We start from the raw sequence: 27,449 nt of genomic DNA on the forward strand, positions 1-27,449 counted from the left end.
CAAAAATGGTAATGTAAGATGTGAAAAGGAAACAGCCTGAATTTTATTTAAACAGTGAATGTTTGGGTAATTCTATCTTCATACTAAAGTTTAACTACTGAGCTTGAAGCGAAGTACTTTCATTTGAACACACAACATGCAGTCAAGATTAGTATGTGGTGAAGAGAATTACTTTGCTTTACGTTGAAGACTGACTCGGTCAGGACTCTATTCCCTAGAGTGTAGAATGAGGGGTCATTCGATAAGGTATACAAAATTATGAGAGGTATAGATAGGGTTAATGCAAGTAAGCTTTTTCCACTGAGGTTGGATGAAAATAGAACTAGGGGTCATAGGTTAAAGGTGAAAGGTGGAATATTTAAGGGGAAACTGAGGGGGAACTTTTTCACTCAGAGGGTGGCGTGAGTGTGGAATGAGCTACCAGAGGAAGTGGCTGATGCAGATTTGATTTCGACATTTAATACGTTTGGATAAGTACATGGATGGGAGGGAAAAGGAGGATTATGATCCAGTGTAGGTCAATGGGACTAGGCACAATGACAATTTGGTATGGCCTAGATGGGCCAAAGGGCCTGTTTCTGTGCATGACTCTAAGGCAATTTGTATGCCTGTGTACTAGTACACTTCGCAAACACGAGGAAATCTGCAGATGCTGGAAATTCAAGCAACACACACAAAATGCTGGTGGAACGCAACAGGCCAGACAGCATCCATAGGAAGAAGCAGAGTCGACGTTTCAGGCCAAGACCCTTCGTCAGGACTGGGGTACTAGTACACTTGTCCCTTTTAGCCACTGCATAGTAGAAATCAAACTGACATCAAACAGTTTCTCACTGTCCGCACATACCTTGTCACTCAGCAAGTCCTTTCCTATGCCTTCAAATAACAATGACATAGACTGGCACAGGTTAAACTTCAATGAAACTTGAAAGGGATCTGACTTCAAAGACATGTAATAAACACGTTGGCACATATTAATCAAAACACCAGCTAAAAGCAAATATTCCTTGTGAAAGGGATGGCTTCTCGGGGACCAGACCCCAACAACAAATCTGGAACCCAAGTGGACTGACAACTGACTAGGATACCATCTCAGCAATCATGCTGGCACTAAATGTAGTGTACACAACTGGGTGGGGCAGGAGACAGGTTGCCAAAGAGACCTTAAAAGTTGAAGATTCCAGGATTTCCATTTATTCTACACAGTCTTCCATTATAGATGTTTAGTGGAGAAAGTTCATTGTAGATGTCAATGATAAAGCAAATACAATTTTAATTACAATCCTGACGAAGGGTCTCGGCCTGAAACGTCGACTGCACCTCTTCCTAGAGATGCTGCCTGGTCTGCTGCGTTCACCAGCAACTTTGATGTGTTGCTACAATCTTAACTACATCATTCCTCTCTAGACAGTGAACTATTGCCAGTGGTTAAAGTTTCATAGCAATGGCAGCCTATTGACAGATGAGTGTTAATTATGCAAAGCAACAGCTGTTCAAGCAGTTGGTAATCTGGCAATGATGTACAGGCAAAGCCACGCAATCTGTAAATCTCATTGTACAGCATCTATTAGTTCCATTTTCTATGCAGCAAGGAGACCAAATAACATAGGCAGAGAGGTTAAATAATTAAGATCCACAGCAAAATTAAAAGGTCAAAAGTAACAAACAACTTACGTACAGTGCCCATAGGACAATATAGATTAAATCTGTAAATTAGGTTAGGTCATAATATCCTACCAGAGATTTTGAGTTTTGGTTGAGAATGATCTTAATCTTTGTTTACATCTTTTCTCCTTTAACACTTATCAAAACCTCAGATAAGTTTAGTTTATAGTCACATAGAAAAATTTCATTTAATCGCTTCTAAGAAAAATGCTGTAAATATTCCGAATGTTATGAACCTGAAGCACTAACTCTATTTCTCTTTCCACAGCTGCTGCTCAACCTGATGACTATTTCCACCATTTGCAAATTTGTAGCATCTGCATTTTTTTTAAAAACATTTAATCTTATCAGAGAGCACTATATGCAGTGAGGATGCAACATGCAGAGCTCCGCCTGAAGAATTAGAGGAGGGTTTGAACTCCCAATTTTTGATTGCATTGTGGTAAAGTACAGCGATCTGTAAGGTCAATAAAAAAGGTCAATGGCTGCAACCTATCATCACTGCAGGACTTGTGTGTCCAGGACAACGACATGGGCAGAAGAAATCATTGAAGCCACTACCCATCCACCAAACTGCCTTTTCTAAAAGCCCCCTTTGGGAAAATGCTATAGGGCTGCTAACAAAAAACTCACACCACTTTAAAAGTTTCTTCCCCCAGTTAATTTGATTAACCATTCTAGTTGGCCAACCCCCACCTCAGTCACTGCACTGTAAACACTTTAAGACACTTGTTATAATGCTGTTTATATTGTAAATTATAACGATTCACAGAATATATCAAAGCATATACAAATTATACAACCTTGAGTCTTGTCTGCTTACAGGCAGCCACAAAGCAAGAAATCCCAAAGAATCCAATTAAAAAAGACCAACACCCAATGCGCAAAGAAAAAAAAAAACACAAATCACGCAAGCAATAAAAGCAACAGCATTCTGAACCAAATAGAGTCCATAGACCTAGAGCGCAGAGCAGCCGAAGTAGTCTCACACCCTCAGCACCATGGAGAGAGGAGTAAACACTGCGGAACAAGGAGCAAAATTGGCCCAACCCTTGCCTCTGTTACCAACACCCTGCCTTTTCAGTTGATCTAGTATTTATGTATATTTTATTCAATATCTGTACCTTAACCTCTCAGCTTATTTTGTATTATTCTTTATATTCTTATAATCGTTGAATGCTGTTTTTTGTCGTATGTCACATCAATACACCACAGCAAATTCCTAATGTGTGCAAATGTGAATAAAGTTGGTCCTTGATCCTTGAAGACTGCAGAATGGAATAAACAGATGCTAGGTGGGAATGTGAGAGGGACAACCTGACTACTGGGACCAATATTCAGTTTAACACTTGACATTCAATGACAAGTGTATGAGGTAGAAAGAAATAAAGGAGTATCCTGATAAAGAGGTGCCACGAACAAAGGGGGCAGACATGACTACAGCCTAGACCTGGCCTGTTGCTGAGATGAAAGCTTCATGACCCAGCTGTTCCTTATTCGCTCTGTCCCCTAGTTCACATACTGGCCAGGCCATTAAGAAAATCCAATATGAACATTTAGAATAACAAAATTCAATAGGACCAATACATTATTTTCTCTGCTGAATGAATATGAAGCTCTTTAAATAAGAACTAGGACATTCACAATTAAAATCATACATCTTTTCACACAAATGGAAGTAGAAACATGGATATCTCCCTCCAAAATAATTGTGGTTATGGATGATTTGAAACTTTCTAGAACATCAGTAAATGGAATTGAAGTATAGACCAACAATAATCTAACTGAATGATTCAAGAGATTTCAAGGGCTAAAAGACCCATTCTTTTTCCAAAGAATACTGTAACTCCAGTATTGAGATGCTAGAAAACTTGCTAAATATTCACTCTGCATGAATAAATATGTTTGAGTAGAAATTTTTTGGCTTATCTCTAGTAGGACATTGTCTGTTCTTTGTAAGAAGAAATGAATAACCTTCTCTATTGAGCTACAGACTTCAAAATCTAGCTAATAAGTTCAGTTCAGATTGTACTCAACCCATCAATGACAGCTCTGGTCTATTCAGAATGGATTTACAAACTTTTCATTGGGAATATTTTTCATCATCTGTTCAAATGTTTCAACCACATCAATCCCTGCAAAGAACATGGACGACAACTTCAATTTTCTCACTAGGATCCTGGCCACTGTTAGTATAATTTTTCCTCTCCAAAAGCAAACTTTAATGCCAGAGAAATAGCTTGGTTTCCAAAACAAAAGCTAAAACTTTAATCTCATGCTACTTATTTTACATTTTTGAGGCTGCTGTTACTTTCAATTACATATTTTTAATTCAGTAAGGTTTACGTGATGAACTCTAACGCTATGAGCAGAATACAAATAATAAATATAGTACCATTTTCGGGTCTGATGTTCTTGCTGGTGTTTTTCTGTGTGGGCGATCTGTTAATTTTTGTGTGCGAGAAAGGGGTTGGGGTTTGATGCTATTGTCACTGTTCTTTTTCACGAGGGAGAGGGTTAAGGGTTTGGGGTTTTTGGTGCTCTAGCTGCCTTTTTCCAGATGGATGATCTGTTAGTTTTGGTGTGAGGGTTGGGTTGGGGGGCTTGTTCCAGCTTCTGTTTTCCTTATGTGTGATCTGTTTTTTTGTGTGAGGGAGGGAGTGGGGGTTTGGGGTTTGCGAGTTTTGTAGCTTTTTCTTTTTCGATTGGATGGGGTGATGTATTTTCTTTCAACAACTCCCATGGTTTTTCTGTATTTCATGGCTATCTGGAGAAGACATATATCAGAGTTGTACATGCACAGTTTGACAATAAAATTAACCTTTGAAATAATAAATAAGCAGAACTACCAATATGATATGGGTACAAACATCTGTGCAACCAGACTTCCATAAATCAATTTCTTTTCTCTATTACCCCCACTCAACTGCACCCGAAGATAATTATCCTAACAGCAAGCATACAAGTAGAGAAGGAGGGTTGTGTTGTGAGGAAGGGCAGCAGAGTGTTGAAAGATATGGATTCAGATTTTCCATGATAAAGTGTTTTTAAGAAAGCTAATTACTTCTGGGAAAGAAACTAAGAAACATTTTGCACATTGCAAGTCCACAGCAACAACATAATAAATAACCAGATCACTTGTTTGTTTTGCATCCGAAACTAGATACTAGGAAATCCTATCACATCACTCAAAGCAACGGCTTTTTGAAATACTTTAATAGGATTTTTCCCAACCAAAAGGATATATCAGAACAGCTCCTCTCCCATTGAACTTCTCAGAGCTGCAGATGCTAGAATCAGGTGCAAAAAAAACTGCTGGAAGAACTCAGGAAGTCAGGCAGCATCTGTGGAGGGAAATGGACAATGTTTTGGATGAAGGGTCTCAGCATGTAGCGACAAAACTTTAAGATAGTGCAACTGCCAGGCACTTGCTTCCCTTGTTTTCTGGGTGACAGAGATCACATGTATGGGTGGTAAGCCTAAACTGTCCACTTTCTTGGTCCATGGCTCCTATGAATATTGGGTTGTAACTGGTTAGTATTGTTGTTCAATAAAGATTGCTGTTGGTTTCACTATGATCTGCCATTGCATGTTCCTTCTCCCCCCACCCCCCATATGCAGCAATGCAAAGATTTTGTTACTGAATATTTATTCTTTACTACCAAATTTACAGTCTCACATTCCTTCCCTTAATGCCATAAAAGCCTTTTGCCATTCACAAACCAGACTGGAACCTTCTCAAAATGGAAAGGGCAAAATTACTGTTGGAAGATAATACAAATGTTCAAAGGAAAGCTAAATAAGCTACAATTACTTCAGTGCAGAAGCAGATGTGTAACTATGCATAAATCAATGCTTATGGATACAACAGTATAACTCACAATAATTATAAAGCCCAATGTAGCACTTAGCATGACACTATTACAGTTTGGGGGTCCTGGAGTTCGCAGTTCAATAAGGAGACTCTGTACGTCCTCCCTGTGGAATGCGTGGGTTTTCTCTGGGTCCTCTGCTTTCCTCCCACAGTCTAAAGACGTACCAGATTGGTTAAATGGTAAATTGTCCTGTGATTAGGTTAGGGTTAATCAGGATTGTTGGGGGGGGGAGGGGGTTGCTGGGGCAGCGTGGCTCTGGGGCCGGAAGCCTACTCCGTGCTGTATTGCGAAACAAAATAAATAACTGACTGATCCAGCTTCCACTCACTACATTTCAGATCTACCCATGATAGCAAATATTTTCAAGTAATCAGCCTAGTTTGAATCTCTGTTCCAACATATTCATAATCTTCATCATTTTCTCCATCAGCATTGCCTCACTATCACAAAGCTGCCTTGGCCAGCAGTTCCAAATTCATCATCTGCTGCACTCAGTACTTAAAAACATTTTTTTTCTTTCAAGCATATTTCAACATATCAAATTCTAATACTCTTGTGCATCTTTCTCACTTTTCATTTTTCTGACCCCCCCATCTCCCTTACAGTAATACTCTTCAACATGTTTCCATTATCCCTTCTGATTTTCTCATCGATCCCAAAAAACTTGTCATCCAGAGGCCCTAACTTTATCCTGCCATGTTCCCTATCTCAGTGAATTTTTCAAGTCCAGCACAACGTCGAAGTCTTCTTCTGCCATCTTTGTGTCAATGGCCATTTCTTTAGGTAGGACTCGTCAAAACAAATTGAGAATGCTTTCTTCAACCTGGTTCTCCCCCTCTGTTCTATTATTCTGTGTTCACCTACATATTGCTATAACCCACGTAACACTGCACTTACTCACTAACGTCCTTCTCTGGAGTTATTGCACTTCACCACTATGGACCAATCCAATATTGTCTTCAAAGGTATAGCCCTAATGAGAAGACTGGAATGAATATGGACAAAAATGCCACTGTTTGATGATACTGAACACAAACTTGTGAGGATCAGTGTCATCCTATAAGTTATTGTCTCTCAGACAGTTAATATCACCCAATTCCCTCTTATGCTGTCATGAAAGTTTCAACCCTGAACACCCCAATCATGAACATCCCATTTCCAACTCCTCCAAAAGTTGCACTGCTTAGTAAGCCTGCTGTTTCAATGTTCTTGATCCACGGTAATTTCTCTGACCCCCGACTGTTCTCTCATCCATCTGACATCTCCTGTCATTTTGATAGCTTTCAGACGCTCATTTTCACCCTAGACATTCAGTCCCTCTACATCACCCTCCATTACAAGGATGGTCTTAAAGCCCTCCAACCCTTTCTTGGACAGATGCTAACCATGACCATCCTCTTTAACCTTCATGGACTTACAGTCATCACCTTTACATTATTAATTGCCTCCAAATCAAAAGGTATGAATAAAGAAACCTGCAGGAGTACATACTATGCTGTCTCCTTGTTGGATGTGAAGAACAATCCTACTTGGGATTCCTTCCTCAGCTCATTTTCTGGTACAGCGATGGTCTTGATGCTGCTTCTTGCATTCATACCGAGCTCCAAAATGTCCTTAGCTTTGTTACCATGATCTCACTTTCACATGGTCCATCTCTCTTTCCTTTTCCTTAAAATAGGTGGATAGGTTAGCAACAAACTACTAGCAAAAGCCCAGAGATTCCCATCACTACCTTCACTACAGCACCTAAAAGATCCCACTTCATTTACCTAGTTTCTCTGCTGACCACACTTTCCACAGAGCTTCCAAAATGTTTTCTTTGTTCCTTCATTATGTCATTCCATTCACCATGGTTGACTGGGCATTTGTCTACATATGTTCCATCACCCACATTTCAGCATTCACCCCCTTCTCCCTCTCTGAGTGAGAACAGTGTTTCCCTTGTGCTCCCCTTCTACCGCAATCTGCTCCTTAACCCTCTATAATCAGGAAGATACCTTTCTACAATTTCCATCACATTAAATGTGATATTTGGCACACTTTACTCTCCCATTTCAGCATTAAATAACAGTTCCATCTACGACTCTCTGGTCTCTTTTACAACTTTGACATCACTCTGGCTCTTTTTGATGGCACTTTCCAATGAAACTGCAGGAGATGCCAAACATCTCTCACTTCCACACCTCCCACCCCACAATCTAGCGAGCCAAACATTCCTAGGTGAAGCAGCAAATCATTCATACTTCTTACAAATCACATGCTTTCTATGTTGTCTCCTCTACACTGGACAAACCAAGTGTTGACTGGGCGACTGCTTTGCAAATCACCTCTGCTCAGTCCACAAGATTGATCCTGAGATTCTAGTTGTCTCTCATTTTACTTCTTCGTCATAGTGCTTGCCACTCTGACCTCTCTGTCTTCGGTTTCCTAAACCATTTCAACAAAGGGCAAAATAAACACAAGGAAAATCATTTGATCTCCTATTTATGTACCCTTGGGATTCAACAATGAAGTCAACACTTCAGATAACCAGCCTTTGCAAATGGTATCATAACTGGTCATTAATCTGCAAAGTTAAATCAGGTTTCATCCCTCCACTCATGCTGTGCCTGGCTGATGGACATTTCCAACACCAACTTTATCAGATTTCCAGCAACTGCAGTGTTTTGCTTCTCATAGTTCCGGCAATGTTATTCCATCCCCCCTCCCATACCACATCTCTCTTCATTCATCTATTTATATCTCCTCCAGACAGATCATCTATAATTAACAAATCTTCACCACCCATCTCCCAGCCAGCACCATTGCTACTTTCTTGATTTCTGTTTTATCCCTTTTCCCTTCTCTCCACTCCTCCTCATTTTCCAGGTTCTGATGAAAGGTCACAACTTGAAACATTAAGATTGTTTCCCTTGTCACAGACTTGCTGAGAATAGTAGAACTGATGATCTGCATCTGATTATTCAGAAATCTTATGAAAATTCATTAGTTTGGAATGTGAGCTGGGGGCTTGGACTGTAGGTAGGACAGCCAGATCCAGACCCGCAGCTGATCCAAGGCTGTGACCCAGAACACAGGTTTGTGGCTGGAACCAGAGCCTGAAATACCTGTATATTTCCCATTCTTTTTGATCTTGGCTGGTTCATGAGTGTCTTAAGAGCTAAAACAAAGACTATTCACAACCTATATCAGCAATAGTTTATTATTTGGTCACAGTGGTAAGATAGGCTGTTTGCACATTCATCAGTTCCAATGTAATACATTTTACCTCTAGTGTATCACAACTCAGCAATCTTTAAACACATTGCATTTTTCTTCCTACATTTGTATTCTAAGTTTCTTACCACATCCTCCTGAAAGTAACCTGCCTGCTCCATCTGGGTTAAATTTTAAACATACTGGCCGTGATCGTATAGACTCCTTATTTAAAAAAAACACTAAATACTAATGAATGCAGTCTGGAGTAAGGGTATCTAGCCAAACCCATACTGAATGAACTCTAGCAACATTGATATTCTTTTACTTGACTGGCCTTATCGATTATACAGGTTGTCCTTCTCTTTTACCACAAAAGATGCAGCACTTCAAACATAGACATATCAGCTAAAATATTCATTCTCATATCTTAATTAATTTTATTTTTGAAAGAGATAAATTTATATAATTTCAACCATAGCAATATGCATATAAAAACACTAACATGGTAAAATTCAAATGGAATTGTTGCTCAGAGATAAGGAGTTAATTTGATGTAACCAGCAAAGATGCCTCAATAAGTGACAAAGAGCTGGTCAATTTTGGCAGTATTAGCTGAGAGAACATTATTGGTCAGGACATCCTTCCAAACATCATTGGACCTTTGGCATCCATTTAAACCAGTAGACACAATCCTGGCCAAGTATCTCCTCTGAGAGGTGACAAGTCCTCAAACTTCCAAGACTCTTCTGGGATTGCAATTTGAGATTCACAACTTAAAAGATTAAAATGCAAGAGTGCTAACAATGCAATCAAGTTGAATCATTTACTTAATCAGTTAAATTATGTAGTGTCATTTAAGCATGGCCGTTCCTCTATCACAGACACATATGTAATGAAAGTAACCTTCATGCTTTCTTGAAATAATTTTGTTAACCTTTAAACAGAGAGGACATTTGAACAAATATCAAAATACTAAAATCTTTAGAGTTCTGTGAATGTAGTTTTGACACTAACGAGCTCACATTAACTCCGCTGGAATAAAATACAAAGGGTAGAGGGAAAGAAATTCCATTATGCAAGTAAACTAGTTAATTTAAACAGGCACACTGTTTATATTATATAGATTAGATAGAACTTTTGCTAACTCTGCTCTGTAACTGGACCCATCTCACTGTGCTATATTAATTGCTTCTGATGTTGTAGGTCTGTAATGTCAATGGGCCAGCTCTCCAGAATGTTGAAGCTGGCTCACTTATGCCACCAGTGCAGTTGTCCAATGATGAAAATATGGATCACACACTTCCGAGGAGTGTTTTCTTTTAAAAGTGTGATACCATTTCTATTCACAACATGATACTTCAAAGTGAAGAACTCATATGCACATACACTTTTGTACCCCTCAATATAATGACAGTTCTGCAACTTTTTTTTTAAAAAGGTTACATTTTCACATAATAGCTCCAGAATCATTTGATCCAATTATTCAATTGACAATGTATATCTATACATTATAATTCAATACAAATTGAAACTATGCTGTAATTAACGATGGAACCAAATATAAATAGCAGAAATCTAAAATTGTTATTTACATACCATCAATTAAAACTTTGCTTTAAAAGGGATTATGTGATGAATTTTGTGGTTGTTGTCTCCATGCGTTAACGCTACCATTACAGGATCACAAACAAGAGAAAACCATTGTAGGATAGCAGGAATAAAAGGAAAATCCAAAAGAGTTGACAATGCTTGTAGGAAGGCAAGGTAGCACAGTTACAGCCAGTCTCTTTATTGAGATGTTAAATTATGACTACAAATATAAGTACGGATGCAACGTGGCTAGGTTCCATTTGGATGATTAAGAGTTCATCAATTCTGAACATCTCTGATTTAATGCGTGGAGACGAGAAGTGGGAAGAGCTTTATGGTGCCGAAGATGTGGAAAGCGGCGGGGTTGGGCTCAAGTTCCAAATAGGCTCTGCAGAGTACGTGCACTTTCCTACATCGCTTGGGGTCAGAAGGCGAGAGCAGCACTTATGGGGGAGAGAAAGAGTTGCCACGTATTCTCCCTCCTCCTTCCCCCTCCCCACCCCAACACGATCCATGCTAAGAAGCAGCAAATATCTAACGCGGGGGGGGGGGTAGGGGTGGCCGAATTACACAGACTCCCAGAGTAGTTAAAAGTACACGAAAGTTAAAATTACTGTTTGATTGCCACCAATACTATAGCCACCTTTAATGATCATATCAACAAGTTGGATGCTTTATTTCTGCCGTTAAAAGACGGTAAAATGTTTGTGTACTTTGTTCATTAAACCAAGAAAAAAATAGTTCCCCGAAAATGTTAGAGCCAAGACAATCACGACACTCCAATAATCCATTTTTTAAAATTGTGGGACGACGTTATTCGTCCTTTATCGGACATTTAGAACGATCGTGCTAGAACATGCGGTGCTAAAGACGAGTAATTTGACGTGCAAAGACCAAACAAACACATAAAACAATAAAGTACTAAAAAACCAAAAATCACGCCCGCCGCTCCGAGCAAGGCCGAAGTCAAAGGACAGCGAGTAATCCACGGGCGCTTGGATAGGACGCCAAATGATAATCAAATCATGGTGAGAGCTGGAGAGATGGGGGGACGGAGGGTCGGGTTAGGGAGAGGGAAGGGGCAGAGGAGAAAAGTTTCTCGATATTTACCTGTTGAACGGCCGACGTGTTGCGCAGCGGACTGGGTGCCGGGGGTACGAGAGGCGAGCGGGGATGGAGCACACACACACACACAGCTCTGCCTGAGTGTACGGGATGGGAGTTACTCAGTCGGTCTAGCCGTTAACTCTTTCACGTACATCACAATTTTTATGCCGCGTGGGGGAGGGGGGAGGAGGTTAAAATAAGATTAATGGAAATGCAAACGCGTAAATTTGATGTGTCGTTCACAGAATCTCGAATCCGAACAGTTTTCTGCAATCCACAAACAAGATTTCTGGCTGATTTTCATTAGGTGTTAGTGCAGCTGTGAGATCCCAAGATAGTCTGACCAGTCTGGTGTATTTAACTTCTGTATCATTCATTACGTGTTAAACACTGGATAATTTTCAAAGGGATCTGATGAAAATAGACTGACGTCCTTATCTGATCTTGAATGACTTGCCAGGTCAGGTGGGCAATTAAAGGTCAACTGGAGTCACATACTCAGATACATTAATAGTAAGTTGAGACAGAACAACATGAAAGCTTCATGGCTATTATTATTACTTACCTTTTATATCACATTTAATAACAATTTAAATTATCTATCTAACATGGTGGTGAATTTCTATAGATTAGTCCAAGGCACTGGAAAATGAATCAGTTTGTCACTATACTATCATACTCCTCCAGCTCCTCCCCTAAGTTATTAGATTTCACTCAATTAAAAGTTGATCATATTATGTAAATTGATAATCCAAAGTAGAACCGACCAAGTTGCTGCCATCCACTACACGTATGTGGTCTCCAGATGAGACCATTACAATAATCCAATCTTTTTCCAGAATGCTCAAAGGATGTATTCTCTGGACTAACATAATTAGAAACATGTCCTCTGGCTGTTAACGCTCTCTTGGTGTGGCACTTACCTGAACAAGTCATGAAATGCAGGGGTCTTTTAAAATCAAGTGTTTCTTACAGTCAAGAGTTCAGACAGACAAGACAAAAAGCAGAACTGAGGCTACAAATGAAGAGATAGCTAAACTCAAGATTACATAAGCCTCTTTCACCTCAGACGGCTGAGGAAGTCTAGTATGGGCCCCCAAATCCTAAGAACCTTCTACAGGGGCACAACTGAGAGCATTCTGATTGGCTGCATCACTGCGTGGTATGGGAACTGTACCTCCCATAATCGCAGGATTCTACAGAGAGTGGTGCAGACAGCCCAACGCACCTGTAGTTGTGAACTTCCCATGATTCAGGACATTTACAAAGACAGGTGTGAAAAAAAGGCCCGAAGGATCATTGGGGACCCGAGTCACCCCAACCACAACCTATTCCAGCTGCTACCATCCAGGAAACAGTACCACAGCATAAAAGCCAGGCTCTGGGACAGTTGCTTCCACCAGGCAATCAGACTGATTAATTCACGCTGACATGAGTGGATTTTTATGTTACATTGACTGTTCTATTTATAAATTATTATAAGTTACTATGATTGCACATTGCACCTTTAGACAGAGAAGTAATGTAAAGATTTTTATTCCTCATGTATGTGAAGGATGTAAGAAATAACGTCAATTCAATTCGAACAAATAGGAAGAAGCGTTTGAGATATTGTCACTTTTTGTGTGTGGTGGCATTGGATGTCAAAAGTGATGTCTCAAAAAGTGGGTGTCCACCATTAAGGATCTCCATCACCCAGGCCATGCCTGCTCTCACTGCTACCATCAGCAAAGAGGTACAGAGGCATGAAGGCACACGCTCAAAGTTAAACACACTTCCTGACATATGCTGGTGATATTAAATCTGATTGTGATTCTGAAGGCACCAAAACATGGAAATCAGATCAACGATTACATCAGTTATAAATTCTAGTATTGTGATAATGCAAGTTAATTTGAGCCCAACTGAATTGTTGTTAAAATGAGTAATGAACAAAAATTATATTTTTGCGGTATCAAAAGAAAGTAATCTGCTCTCAGGTTGAGGCTTTGCATTCTAGAACAAAGGAGATGTCCTCCCTTTTCAAAGACAGGGGCTTCCCTTTCTCCACCATCAACGCTGCCCTCAACTGCATCTCTTCCATTTCACACACATTTGCTTTTACCCCATCCTCCCGCCACTCTACCAGGGATAGGGTTACTCTTGTCCTCACCTACCACCCTCCACGTCCAGCACATAATTCTCCGTAATTTCCGTCATCTCCAACTAGATCCCACCACTAAACACATCTTAACCTCCCCCCCCCATTTTCTGCTTTCCGCAGGGATCACTCCCTATGCGACTCCCTTGTCCATTTGTCCCTCCCCACTAATCTCCCTCCTGGCATTTATCCTTGCAAGCGGAACAAGTGCTACACCTGCCCTTACACCTCCTCCCTCACTACCATAACAGAGCCCTAAACAGTTCTTCCAGGAAAGGCAACACTTCACCTGCGAGTCTGTTGGGGTCATATAATGTGTTCAGTGCTCCCGGTGTAGCCTCCTGAATATCAGCGAGACCTGACATAGATTGCAAAACCGCTTTGCCAAGCATCTACTCCCCATCCGCCAGAAAAAGCAGGCTCTCCCAGTGGCCAACCATTTTAATTCCACTTCCCATTCCGATATATCAATCCATGGCCTCCTCCACTGTCGTGATGAGGCCACACTTAGGTTGGTGGAACAACACCTTACACTCCGTCTGGGTAGCTTCCAACCTGATGGCATGAACATTGATTTCTCAAACTTCTGTTAATGCCTCCCACTCACCACCCCCCCTTCAGCATTTCCCATCCCCTTTTCCCACCCTCACATTTCCTTGCCCGCCCATCGCCTTCCTCTGGTGGTCCTTTCCCCTCCCCCCACCTCTTTTTCTTTCTTCCATGGCCTTCTGTCTCTTTCACCAATCAACTTCCCAGCTCTTTACTTCATCCCTCCCCCTCAAGTTTCACCTATCACCTGGTGTTTCTCTCTCCCCTCCCCCTCCCCCCACCTTTTAAATCTACTCCTCAACTTTTTATCTCCAGTCCTGCCGAAGGATTTTGGCCCGAAACGTTGACTGTACTGTTTTTCCCATAGATGCTGCCTGGCCTGCTGAATTCCTCCAGCATTCTGTGTGTGTTAATCAATATGGAGGAATTTAAGTTCTGCATTTGTCTAACTCAACGATTTATTTGAGGACTGGCATATTTGAAAAATCACTAGACTCATTTTGAACCTTTAGCAAAAATTAAACATTAACAAATAGACTAAAACGTTTATATATCATACTGGGTACATTATCCTGCAAGTCTACATGCAAGCAAAAAGGGGCAATCTAGAATTCTGCACTTGACTACTTGTACCTTTGGATTTTAACCATTTTAATTCTGAAATATGTGCATTTCTAAAGACAGTAAGGAATTCTTAACAGAATAAAAGTTGACAGCTGTAGTTTAGAATATTAGGTAAGCAGAAGGCAGTTTAGGCAAGTATAGGATCTGAAGGCAATTACTATCAACTGCTGAGGATTGAAGTATCTTGTGTTGCTAGGTGGAGTTTAATAACAGCTGATAAATAATTGCTTCCTGACATAGCAATACAAATGCTTTCAAGAACTTAATGTATAGAAAACTGCATGCCAAACCATCTCACTATTTGCAGCTCGCTTTCAAGTTAGATGGAATGATGACTTGGACATGAGCACGTGTATTTTCACCATCACTGAATTAAAGTGCTGCAGTCCTCTACCTGGCAGCAACATGGAGCCATTTCACCCCATTCCCAGGATAACAGGAGGTGGGAAAGTGTGAAAGGAAGGGAAGGGCAGGGAAATCAAAATCAAATTTCACCAGTGAGGCAATGCTGTTATTTCACTTTGTCTCTCATTCAAAGACGTAGAAAAGAGAAACAACTTCAGAATAAGCAAGCACTGTGTAATTTTTAATTAAGGCAACTCACCGCAAAATTTTGCAGCATTCTTGATAAAAAGAAATTCTAAGGTAAAAGAACTTCTGAAGACGTACAGGATTTGAAAATACTGGAAAACAAATATTCTTCTGTTGGCAATTCTGAGCTTGCAGAAAGTTGCATAATTAATCAGTACATATGTTCCAGTTATATTTAGTTTGGTTATATTTAATCGGAAAAGGCTGCAGAAAGTTGCAAACTCAGACAGCTCCACATCTTCAAAATGCGATGCCTCAAAAAGGCAGCATCCATCATTAAGAACTCTCATCAGCCAGGACATAAGAACATAAGGAAGAGGAGCAGAGGCAGGCCATCCGGCCCATTGAGCCTGCCCTGCCATTCAATAAGATCATGGCTGATCTGTCCGTAAACTCAGCTCCATCTACCTGCCTTTTCCCCATAACCCTTAATTCCCCTACTATGTAAAAATCTATCTAACTGTATCTTAAATATATTTAGTAAAGAAGCCTCAGCTGGGCAGAGAACTCCACAGATTCACCACTCTGGGAAAAACAGTTTCTCCTCATCTCCGTCCTAAATCTTCTCCCCTGAATCTTGAGGCAATGTCCCCTAGCTCTAGTCTCACCTACCAATGGAAATAACTTTCCTACTTCTTAACTATCCCTTTCAAAATTTTGAATGTTTCTATAAGATCCCCTCTCATTCTTCTGAATTCCAGAGAGTATAGTCCCAGCAACTCAATCTCTCCTCATAGGTTAACCCCTTCATCTCTGGAATCAACCTGGTGAACTTCCTCTGCACTGCCTCCAAAGCCAGTATATCCTTCCTCAAGTAAGGAGTCCAGAACTGCACACAGTATTCCAGGTGCGGCCTCACCAGTACCCTGTATAGTTGCAGCATGACTTCCCTGCACTTGAATTCAATCCCTCTAGCAATGAAGGCCAACATTCCGTTCGCCTTCTTAATAACCTGTTGTACCTGCAAACCAACTTCTTGCAATTCATGCACAAGCACTCCAAGTCCCTCTGCACAACAGCATGCTGCAATCTTTCACCATTTAAATAATAATCTGCTCTTCTATTATTCCTTCCAAAGTGGATGATCTTGCATTTACCAACATTGTATTTCATCTGTCAGACCTTGGCCCACTCACTTAACCTATCTATATCCCTCTGCAGACTCTCCACATCCCCTGTACAATTTGCTTTTCCACTCAGTTTAGTGTCATCAGCAAGTTTTGCTATGCTACACTCAGTCCCCTCTACCAAATCATCAATGTAAATGGTAAACACTGCAGGCCCAGCACCAACACCTGCGGCATACACACTCCTCATTTCTACCCTCATCGAGAAGTTACAGGAGCCTGAAGATATACACTCAACATTTTAAGTACAGCTTCTTCCCCATTACCATCTGCTTTCTGAATAGAGACTAACTCACTATAATTTTTGCTCTCTTTTTGCATCTTAAGTTACTTTTTGTATATATTTCTTACTATAATATAGTTTTAAAATTATGTATTGCAATGTACTATAGCCTCAAAACAACACATGCCAGTGATATTAAAGCTGATTTAAATTATGGACCACACAGAAACATCAGTACATCATGTCATACATTGTTATGTCTATGGACAGTGCGAAGACAGATGAGATTTATATACATAGAACATAGAATAGTACAGCACAGTACAGGCCCTTTGCCTACAATGTTGTGCCGACCTTTAAACCCTGTCTCCCATATACCCCCCCCACCTTAAATTCCTCCATATACCTGTCTAGTATTCTCCTAAATTTCACTAGTGTATCTGCCTCCACCACTGACTCAGGCAGTTCATTCCACGCACCAGACACTCTGAGTAAAAAACTTCCCTCCAATATTCCCCTTGAACTTCCCACCCCTTACCTTAAAGCCATGTCCTCTTGTATTGAGCAGTGGTGCCCTGGGGAAGAGGCACTGGCTGTCCACTCTATTTATTCCTCTTAATATCTTGTATACCTCTATCATATCTCCTCTCATCCTCCTTCTCTCCAAAGAGTAAAGCCCTAGCTCCCTTAATCTCTGATCATAATCCACACTCTCTAAACCGGGCAGCACCCTGGTAAATCTCCTCTGTACCCTTTCCAATGCTTCTACATCCTTCCTATAGTAAGGCGACCAGAACTGGACACAGTATTCCAAGTGTGGCCTAACCAGAGTTTTATAGAGCTGCATCATTACCTCGCAACTCTTAAACTCTATCCCTCGACTTATGAAAGCTAACACCCCATAAGTTTTCTTAACTACCCTATCCACCTGTGAGACAACTTTCAGGGATCTGTGGACATGTACCCCCAGATCCCTCTGCTCCTCCACACTACCAAGTATCCTGCCAGTTACTTTGTACTCTGCCTTGGAGTTTGTCCTTCCAAAGTGTACCACCTCACACTTCTCTGGGTTGAACTCCATCTGCCACTTCTCAGCCCACTTCTGCATCCTATCAATGTTGCTCTGCAATCTTCGACAATCCTCTACACTATCCACAACACCACCAATCTTTGTGTCGTCTGCAAACTTGCCAACCCACCCATCTAACCCACATCCAGGTCGTTAATAAAAATCACGAAAAGTAGAGGTCCCAGAACCGATCCTTGTGGGACACCACTAGTCGCAACCCTCCAATCCGAATGTACTCTCTCCGCCATGACCCTCTGCTTTCTGCAGGCAAGCCAATTCTGAATCCACCTGGCCAAACTTCCCTGGATCCCATGACTTCTGACTTTCTGAATAAGCCTACCGTGTGGAACCTTGTCAAATGCCTTACAAATATACTTACGGAAATTAGAGCAAAAGCTGATGAATCGAAATCAGGTTTATTATCACCGATGTAGGATGTGAAATTTGTTGTTTTGCAGTAACCCTAAAGATGAGGTCTGCTTATTAGGAATTGATACAATATTCAAAAAGGAGTTCTCCAAAAACTCAATGTAGAAGCCAATATACACAAATGAAGCTTCAACCGAACTTCAGGATCAGTTACCCCAACATCAGTAATGGGGACATGGCTCAGAGTCCTCTCAGATATACAAAGCAACATAAATCAAGACAGACTTTGAAGCAAAGACTTGTCAAAGAATTGTTATTTGCTATTTAATTATTTGGACACTAATACAAATTTTCATTAACATTGCTGACCTAAAACTACAAAAGCCTTACGGAATCAGTAAACCTGGCACAGAACTCCAACCTCACTCCCCCTATCCCCCACTACCCGACAGAATGATTCCAGTTTCATAGTTGTTCTGGGTATAATCCTATTCAAATCTATACTAATAAGTAAATTAAAAATGGTAGTGTGACAATCCAAATGTTCTTATTAATAATGCAAAACCGCATTCTATTGCAAATGATGGTCTTCTATACAAAATTGAAAATATTTCATGGCAACTATAAACTTCCTTCAAACCCAGAGACACCTAACCCCGTCTTTACTGAACAACAGTTAGAGTTTGTGAATCACTACCTGAGTTATGAAGAGCAACATTGGACGACGGATATTCATTATATGACAAAAAAAAATCCTTATTTTACAGTGACTTAAAGTTGAGAAATCACGGGAGTCTTTCTATAACAGCTGACACTAGAATATCATTTCATTTGTCTCCATTGCTCCTTGTTATGAACTTAACTCAACATATACTTACAACTACCCGAAGAATCAATCCAACAATGATCCTATGAGACTCAACTTCAGGTTTTTGAGCTAATTACATCACCCTGCTGAAGTAACTTTGTAGCCCAGTCATTTTGCTTCCAAGGTATAATTGGAATTGCTGAATTCTGTTAAATTGATATCCCAACATAATTTGCTATGGACACTGCACTTTGCCTGCACTGCCTTTTGTCTGTAACTTCAACACTATATTCTGCATTCAGGATTCCCCCCTCCCCAGCTTCATTCTACCTTAGTGTACTTATGTATGGAATGACGTCTCTGGATGGGATGCAAACAGAGCTTTACACGCAAACAACAGGAATTCTGCAGATGCTGGAAATTCAAGCAACACACATCAAAGTTGCTGGTGAACGCAGCAGGCCAGGCAGCATGTCTAGGAAGAGGTGCAGTCGACGTTTCAGGCTGAGACCCTTCGTCAGGACTAACTGAAGGAAGAGTGATTAAGGGATTGAAAGTTGGAGAGGGAGGGGGAGATCCAAAATGATGGGAGAAGACAGGAGGGGGAGGGATGGAGCCAAGAGCTGGACAGGTGATTGGCAAAAGGGATACGAGAGGATCATGGGACAGGAGGTCCGGGAAGAAAGACGGGGGGGGAGGGGGGGAGGGCGGGGGGACCCAGAGGACGGCCAAGGGGTATATTCAGAGGGACAGAGGGAGAAAAAGGAGAGTGAGAGAAAGAATGTGTGTATAAAAATAAATAACAGATGGGGTACGAGGGGGAGGTGGGGCATTAGCGGAAGTTAGAGAAGTCGATGTTCATGCCATCAGGTTGGAGGCTATCCAGACGAAATATAAGGTGCTGTTCCTCCAACCTGAGTGTGGCTTCATCTTTACAGTAGAGGAGGCCGTGGATAGACATGTCAGAATGGGAATGGGATGTGGAATTAAAATGTGTGGCCACTGGGAGATCCTGCTTTCTCTGGCGGACAGAGCGTAGGTGTTCAGCAAAGCGGTCTCCCAGTCTGCGTCAGGTCTCGCCAATATATAAAAGGCCACATCGGGAGCACCGGACGCAGTATATCACCCCAGCCGACTCACAGGTGAAGTGTTGCCTCACCTGGAAGGACTGTTTGGGGCCCTGAATGGTGGTAAGGGAGGAAGTATAAGGGCATGTGTAGCACTTGTTCCACTTACAAGGATAAGTGCCAGGAGGGAGATCAGTGGGGAGGGATGGGGAGGACGAATGGACAAGGGAGTCGCGCAGGGAGCGATCCCTGCGGAATGCAGAGAGAGGCGGGGAAGGAAAGATGTGCTTAGTGGTGGGATCCTGTTGGAGGTGGAGGAAGTTACGGAGAATAATATGTTGGACCCGGAGGCTGGTGGGGTGGTAGGTGAGGACCAGGGGAACCCTATTCCTAGTGGGGTGGCGGGAGGATGGAGTGACAGCAGATGTACGTGAAATGGGGGAGATGCGTTTAAGAGCAGAGTTGATAGTGGAGGAAGGGAAGCCCCTTTCTTTAAAAAAGGAAGACATCTCCCTCGTCCTAGAATGAAAAGCCTCATCCCGAGAGCAGATGCGGCGGAGACGGAGGAATTGCAAGAAGGGGATGGCGTTTTTGCAAGAGACAGGGTGAGAAGACGAATAGTCCAGATAGCTGTGAGAGTCAGTAGGCTTATAGTAGACATCAGTGGATAAGCTGTCTCCAGAGACAGAGACAGAAAGATCTAGAAAGGGGGGGGAGGTGTTGGAAATGGACCAGGTAAACTTGAGGCCAGGGTGAAAGTTGGAATCCTCTGGGTTCCCCCTCCCCCTCATCTTTCTTCCCGGACCTCCTGTCCCATGATCCTCTCGTATCCCTTTTGCCTATCACCTGTCCAGCTCTTGGCTCCATCCCTCCCCCTCCTGTCTTCTCCTATCATTTTGGATCTCCCCTTCCCCCTCCAACTTTCAAATCCCTTACTCACTCTTCCTTCAGTTAGTCCTGACGAAGGGTCTCGGCCTGAAACGTCGACTGCACCTCTTCCCAGAGTTTTACACAGTGTCTCAGAGACAATAATAAGCCAATTTCCAATTGGACAGTAGAGATAGCATTGTTCACTTTGATCTAACATTAAGTCTTGCACACCCTCTCCCTTCTCGCCCAAACAAACACTTTCATTCCCCTTTCCTGTCTAATAGCTGTTTGACAATATTTAATGTTACAAAATTATAATTTTGAATGGCATTCTGGATGATTAAACAAAATCTCAGCAGTTACAGTAGGGTTCGCCAATTAGGTTTTAGGCATGAGGGAAACTCAAGTGAATTATACATTCACAATTCGATACATTTTAACTCGGAAAAGCACTTTTTAAAAAAATTGCTAACACCTACTCCTTGTAGTCTAATCAAACTAACGCCACACAGTTTGTAAACAGAGAATTCTGCATGCCAGGCACAAGACACTGCAGATGCCAGAACCTGCAGCGCACAGTCTGCAGAAAGAACTGGCCTGATGCGGTGTTTTAAGCCAAAACATCAGTAATTCCTTTCTCTCACAAATACTACTTGACCTGCCGAGTTCCTGCAGAAGACCGTTTGTCCTCCTGCTTGCCAGTATCTCTAAAAGCTATGTGGGATAAAATGCAGACATTTTCTATCTGACCATTGTGTTGTGAATGTTGTAGTCTGAGAATGGGCACTTAATACTAGCTGTTTTTGTTTCTCCCTGGCATTGTTCTCAAAGCTTATATAGTCACAGAACCTTGGTTCTCATAAAGCATACAAGGATACTGCACTTTTGGTCAAGATATGGAATTGTGGAACATAAATTGTCTCTGACTGTACAGTTACCAATATTGCCTGAGGCATTCCTACTGTGCATTTCTGGCTAGGTTATCAAATCTTTTTCATACTCAGTTATATGACCTAATATAGAGTGCAACAATTTTTGGGTCACAAATCCACCAAAGAATGGACCAAAATGAACAAAAAATGCAGGTGTCATTTTTCTAAATAGATATATTATTCAATGCGAACATAATTTGACACAATTTTGTGGGAATCAAAAGTATCTGTCCCTCAAATTATTAATAATAAGTCAGTTTCCATTAAACATCCTGAATAACATGCTGCCTGTTAGACATGGAATGTTTCCAGCATTGTTTAACATACTATTTCACATGAACAAATGGTTGAATAGATTAGCACAATGATTTTAAGGTGCACCTTGACCTGACCTTGAATTGAAATGTTTAGTCAGGTACAAATAAAACAATGTAGAACCCACAGTACCCATTATTAACACACAGGTCCAGTAAATTGGTAGGATTCATCCACTTGAATACTCATCCAAACTCAAAATGATCAAAGTGATCATACCTATCCAATACTAAAAGACCCGAGTGGACATGGAGAAGATGTTTCCAACAGTGAGAAGAGTCTATAGCCTCAAAATAAAAGAATGTCCTTTTAGACCAAAGATGGGGAGAAATATCTCAGCAAGAAGGTGGTGAACCTGTGGAGTTCATTGGCACAGCTGCCTATAGAGGCCAGGTCATTGGGTATATTTAAAGCAAAACAGATGGGTTCTTTATTAATAAGATAATCAAAGGTTACAAGAAAACAGGAGAATGGGATTGAGGGAAAATTAATCAGCCATGATCAAATAGAGCAGTAAATTCAATGGGTCAAATTGCCTAATTCTGCTCCTTCATCTTATGAGCATTTATAGTGCAGTAAAATGTCCCAGGACATCCCACAGAGTGTAATCAGAGAAAAAATTTACCTTGAGCCAAAAGAGAAGGCAGTCCTCTTCTAGATTTAAGCCTGAAAATGAGAATTTTAAATTTCAAGAGTTATTTTTTTTTAGGAACCAATATATATCAGCAAGTGCAGGGATAACATGGAAACTTGCTTCAAGTTGGGGCAGATTTGGGAGAGCTCAAGCCAGAAGATTCTGTGGCTGTGAAGTTAGGAACCAGGTAGGGGTAAAATAAGCATATCCACCTCAAGTGCAAGGACGGACAAGTCCACTCCTTTTACTCCTATGCTTTTCTCTTCTGGAATTCTCCATCCAGATTTATGGTAATTTGTTCCTTCCTGTATCTCAAACTAGAGAAAATCTGCAGATGCTGAAAATCAAAGCAATACCCACAAGACGCTGGAGGAACTCAGCAGGCCTGATGAAAGGTCTCGACCGGAATGTCAACTGTTTACTCTTTTCCTTGGCTGCCGCTTGGCCTACTGAGTTCATTGAACATAAAATAGTACAGCACAGTACAGGCCCTTCGGCCCACAATGTTGTGCCGACCCTCAAACCCTGCCTCCCATACAACCTCCCACCTTAAATTCCTCCATATACCTGTCTAGTAGTCTCTTAAATTTCACTAGTATATCTGCCTCCACCACTGACTCAGGCAGTGCATTCCATGCACCAACCACTCTCTGAGTAAAAAACCTTCCTCTAATACTGTATCCCCCTTGAACTTCCCACCCCTTACCTTAAAGCCATGTCCTCTTGTATTGAGCAGTGGTGCCCTGGGGAAGAGGTGCTGGCTATCCACTCTATTTATTCCTCTTATTATCTTGTATACCTCTATCATGTCTCCTCTCATCCTCCTCTTCTTCTCCAAAGAGTAAAGCCCTAGCTCCCTTAATCCCTGATCATAATCCATACTCTCTAAATCAGGCAGCATCCTGGTAAATCTCCTCTGTACCCTTTCCAATGCTTCCACATCCTTCCTATAGTGAGGCGACCAGAATTGGACACAGTACTCCAAATGTGGCCTAACCAGAGTTTCATAGAGCTGCATCATTACCTCGCAACTCTTAAACTCTATCCCTCGCTTCATGAAAGCTAACACCCCATAAGCTATCTTAACTACCCTATCTACCTGTGAGGCAACTCTCAGGGATCTGCGGACATGTACCCCCAGATCCCTCTGCTCCTCCACACTACCAAGCATTCTGCCAGCATTTTGTGCGTGTTGCTCCTTCCTGTATCTGACAAGTTAGTATCAACGAACAACAGACCAAAGGGACTAGGCTAGGGCATATTAAAACAACGGGGTGTACTTCATCTAATTTCTTCTCCCTACCCTTACGACTTCCTTCTAGTCCAACTGTGAGTCTTGCATTTTAAATAGTCAAACCAGATTCAATTAAATTAAATGAACTGGAATAATTGCTAGAGAACAAACCCAATTACACTTTTGCTATAGATGTCAGGCAAAGAGTATTTGAAATGATTTAAAGACACCAATCATTGAAATAAAAAGATGTCTATTCTGTTTTCACAATTATGTTTTCTAAGGGTTCTGTGAAGCATAATCCAGCATAAGAGTAGTTCTCAACAATAATAAGCATCATTTATTCCAATATCAACACACACTCCACTGGCATTCCAAATCACTGGTATTCCGTTCAACTTAACTAAACCTCCTCTGAACTGAGATACAGTATAATGAAATTATATTAACTACAAGTATCAATTTCCCACGATCAGTTTTGAACAATGACACTGTTTTTCTCTTTCTGAAACTTTGAATAGAAGTCAAAACAAAATTAAAGCAGTACTCTGCTGCTGAAATATGATCTGGGAAAAATAAAGGTTAAAGAATTGTGGTCAAGTTCAGGTATGACAACCTAGGTATTGGAGACAGTGCACATATCCATTTTTCAGGGAAATGTGAAAATAGAACATTTAACAATTTAAATGGGATATATGAAGAGAAAGTAGATCCTATTTTTACTACAGTAAGTAGAAATGGAGAGTATTTCCATCTCTACTGATCTCTGAAAACTAATTCAGTTTTCTATTTTTCAGATGAATCTCCAAAGAGACCAGAAGACATTGCAGCAGAATTAGGCCATTTGTCCCATCAAGTCTGTTCTGCCATTTTAAAATGGCTGATTTATTTTCCATCTCAACCCCATTCTCCTGCCTTCGCCCTGTAAATTTTAACCCCCCCCCCCCCCCCGGCTAGGTAAGAACCTATCAACTTACTTAAAAATAAGGAGTAATTTCATTTTTCTATTTTCCAAGATTTTCATGTACTGTACAATAGATCAGCAATGCCTGTTGCTATCCAGACTGGATATCTTGACTCTGACTCAGATGAGCATGGACTTCCAGGCAGAGCAACAACACGAGATATTCAAATAAAATTGGTTAGCGAGTATTGATATGTTACCATATACTACCACAAGAATGAGCCCAGGAATGAAAGGGTTAAGGTATGAGGAGTATTTGATGGACCTGGGCCTGTATTCACTGAAGTTTTGAAGGTGGGGTGGCGGTGGGGGGGGAGGTCGGTCTCATTTGAACCTTTCAAATATTGAAAGCGACACACACAAAATGCTGAAGGAACTGAGCAGGTCAGGCAGCATCTATGGAAATGAATAAATATTGAAAGGTCCAGATAAACTGGACGTGGAGAGGAAGTCTAGGACCAGTGAGCACAGTCTCTGAATACAAGGATGTTCTTTAGAACAGAAATCAGAAGGAATTTCTTAAGCCAGAGGGTGGTGAATCTGTGTAATTCATTGCCACAGATAGTTGTGGAGGCCTAATCATTGGGTATATTTAAATCAGAAGTTGATAGGTTCTTAATTAGCAAGAGAGTCAAACTTTATCAGAATCAGGTTTATTATCACTGGCGTGTGTCATGAAATTTGTTAACTTAGCAGCAGCAGTTCAATGTAATACATAATATAGAAGAATGATAAATAAAAGTAAATTAATTACAGTATATCTATATTGCATAGATTAAAAATAGTGCACAAACAAAAATAATGTATATTAAAAAAGTGAGGTAGTGGTCACGGGTTCAATGGCAGAGGGGAAGAAGCTGTTCCTGAATCACTGTGTGCCTTCAGCTTCTGTACCTCCTACCTGATGGTAACAATGAGAAAATGGTGTGCCCTGGGTGCTGGGGGTCCTTAATAATGGACACTTCCTTTCCGAGTCACTGGTCCGTGAAGCTGTCTTGGGTGCACTGTAGGCTAGTACCCAAGATGGAGCCGACTAAATTTACCACCCTCTGCAGCTTCTTTCCATCTTGTGCAGTAGCCCCCCCCCCCCATACCAGACAATGATGCAGCCTGTCGGAATGCTCTCCATGGTGCATCTATAGAAGTTTTTGAATGCTTTTGTTGACATTTCAAATCTCTTCAAACTCCTAATGAAGTATAGTTGCTGTCTTGCTTCTTTATAGCTGCATCGATATGGGACCAGGTTAGGTCCTCAGAGATCTTGACACCCAGGAACTTAAAACTGCTCACTCTCTCCTCGTTTGATTCCTCTAAGAGGATTAGTTTGTGTTCCTTCATCTGACCCTTCCTGAAGTCCACAATCAGCTCTTTCGTCTTACTGACATTGAGGGGCAGGTTGTTGCTGCAACAACACTTCGCTAGTTGTTATATCTCGCTCCTGTACGCCCTCTCACTTCCATCTGAGATTTCACCAACAATGGTTGTATCATCAGCAAATTTACAGACAGTATTTGAGTTATGGGTATAGAGAGAGTAAAGCAGTGGGCTAAGCACACATCCCTGAGGTGCAACAGTGTTGTTCGTCAGCGAGGATGAGATATTATCACCAATCCTCACAGATTGTAGTCTTCCAGTTAGGAAGCTGAGGATCCAATTGCAGAGGGAGGTACAGAGGCCCAGGTTCTGTAACTCATCAATCAGGATCGTGGGAATGATGCTGTTAAATGCTGAGCTATAGTCGATGAACAGCACCCTGACATAGGTGTTTGTATTGTCCAGGTGGTCCAAGGCCATGTGAAGAGACACTGAAATTGCGTTATGAGAAGGCAGGAGAACGGGATTGAGAGGTATAATAAATGAGCCATGATGGAATGGCAGAGCCGACTTCATGGGATGAATGGCCAAATTCCGCTGCTAGGTCTTCTGGTCTTTATGGAGTTTCACCTTCTTGCAGGTAAATGTAAATATTTGGCATATGCTTATATACAGTAGTATATTACTGTAGCATTTTGTTAGCGCAGCTATTTTGTGTGTCGTTGATTGGGGCAGACTGGCTCTACAGCCTGTAGTCAATGGATGACACAGTGCTCGATTGAATTGAACTGAGCTGAAACTGGACTGTTTCATTGACTTTATGGTTGATGTTTTATATTCTGTGTTTTTCATTTTTTTGCCAATTGCGTGATTTGTTCCTTGTTTTTTTTTGTTCATTGGGTTTTGATGCTTTTCTTTGAATGGGTTTTATGGTTTTCTGTGTTTCATGGCTGTCTGTGGGAAGATGAATCTCAGGGTTGTATACTGCATACATACATAATAAATATACTTTGAATCTTTGAATATGGCCCACTGTAGTGATAAAAATGATTCAGAATACTTGATTTTTCAAATACATCACCCAAATTACAGTAAATGGTTTTACACTAAATAAAACGGTTTGTTTAATTCTGTAATTTCCATCTTCCAAGTTGTTAATATACATCGGGAACGGTTGTGGGTCC

At 41.1% G+C, this 27,449-nt stretch overlaps 1 protein-coding gene across 6 annotated transcripts in view; it reads right to left on the minus strand.

Moving 5' to 3' along the window:
• The window catches only part of p4ha1b (prolyl 4-hydroxylase, alpha polypeptide I b), a 98,995-nt gene that overhangs the window by 63,905 nt on the left and 7,641 nt on the right, over window positions 1-27,449 (minus strand). For 2 of the 6 annotated variants that reach the window (XM_072282664.1, XM_072282658.1), the window contains exon 1: window positions 11,439-11,547. The exons of 2 other annotated variants lie outside the window; for them this stretch is intronic. The gene's annotated coding sequence lies outside the window, so the exon portion shown is untranslated. Of the gene's footprint in view, window positions 1-10,334; window positions 10,459-11,438; window positions 11,548-22,744; window positions 22,786-27,449 lie in introns of those variants that run through there. 2 more of the 6 variants (XM_072282659.1, XM_072282662.1) reach the window with 2 other exon arrangements.

The sequence above is a fragment of the Mobula birostris genome, chromosome 18 (assembly GCF_030028105.1).
Source record: "Mobula birostris isolate sMobBir1 chromosome 18, sMobBir1.hap1, whole genome shotgun sequence".
Lineage (NCBI taxonomy): Eukaryota > Metazoa > Chordata > Chondrichthyes > Myliobatiformes > Myliobatidae > Mobula > Mobula birostris.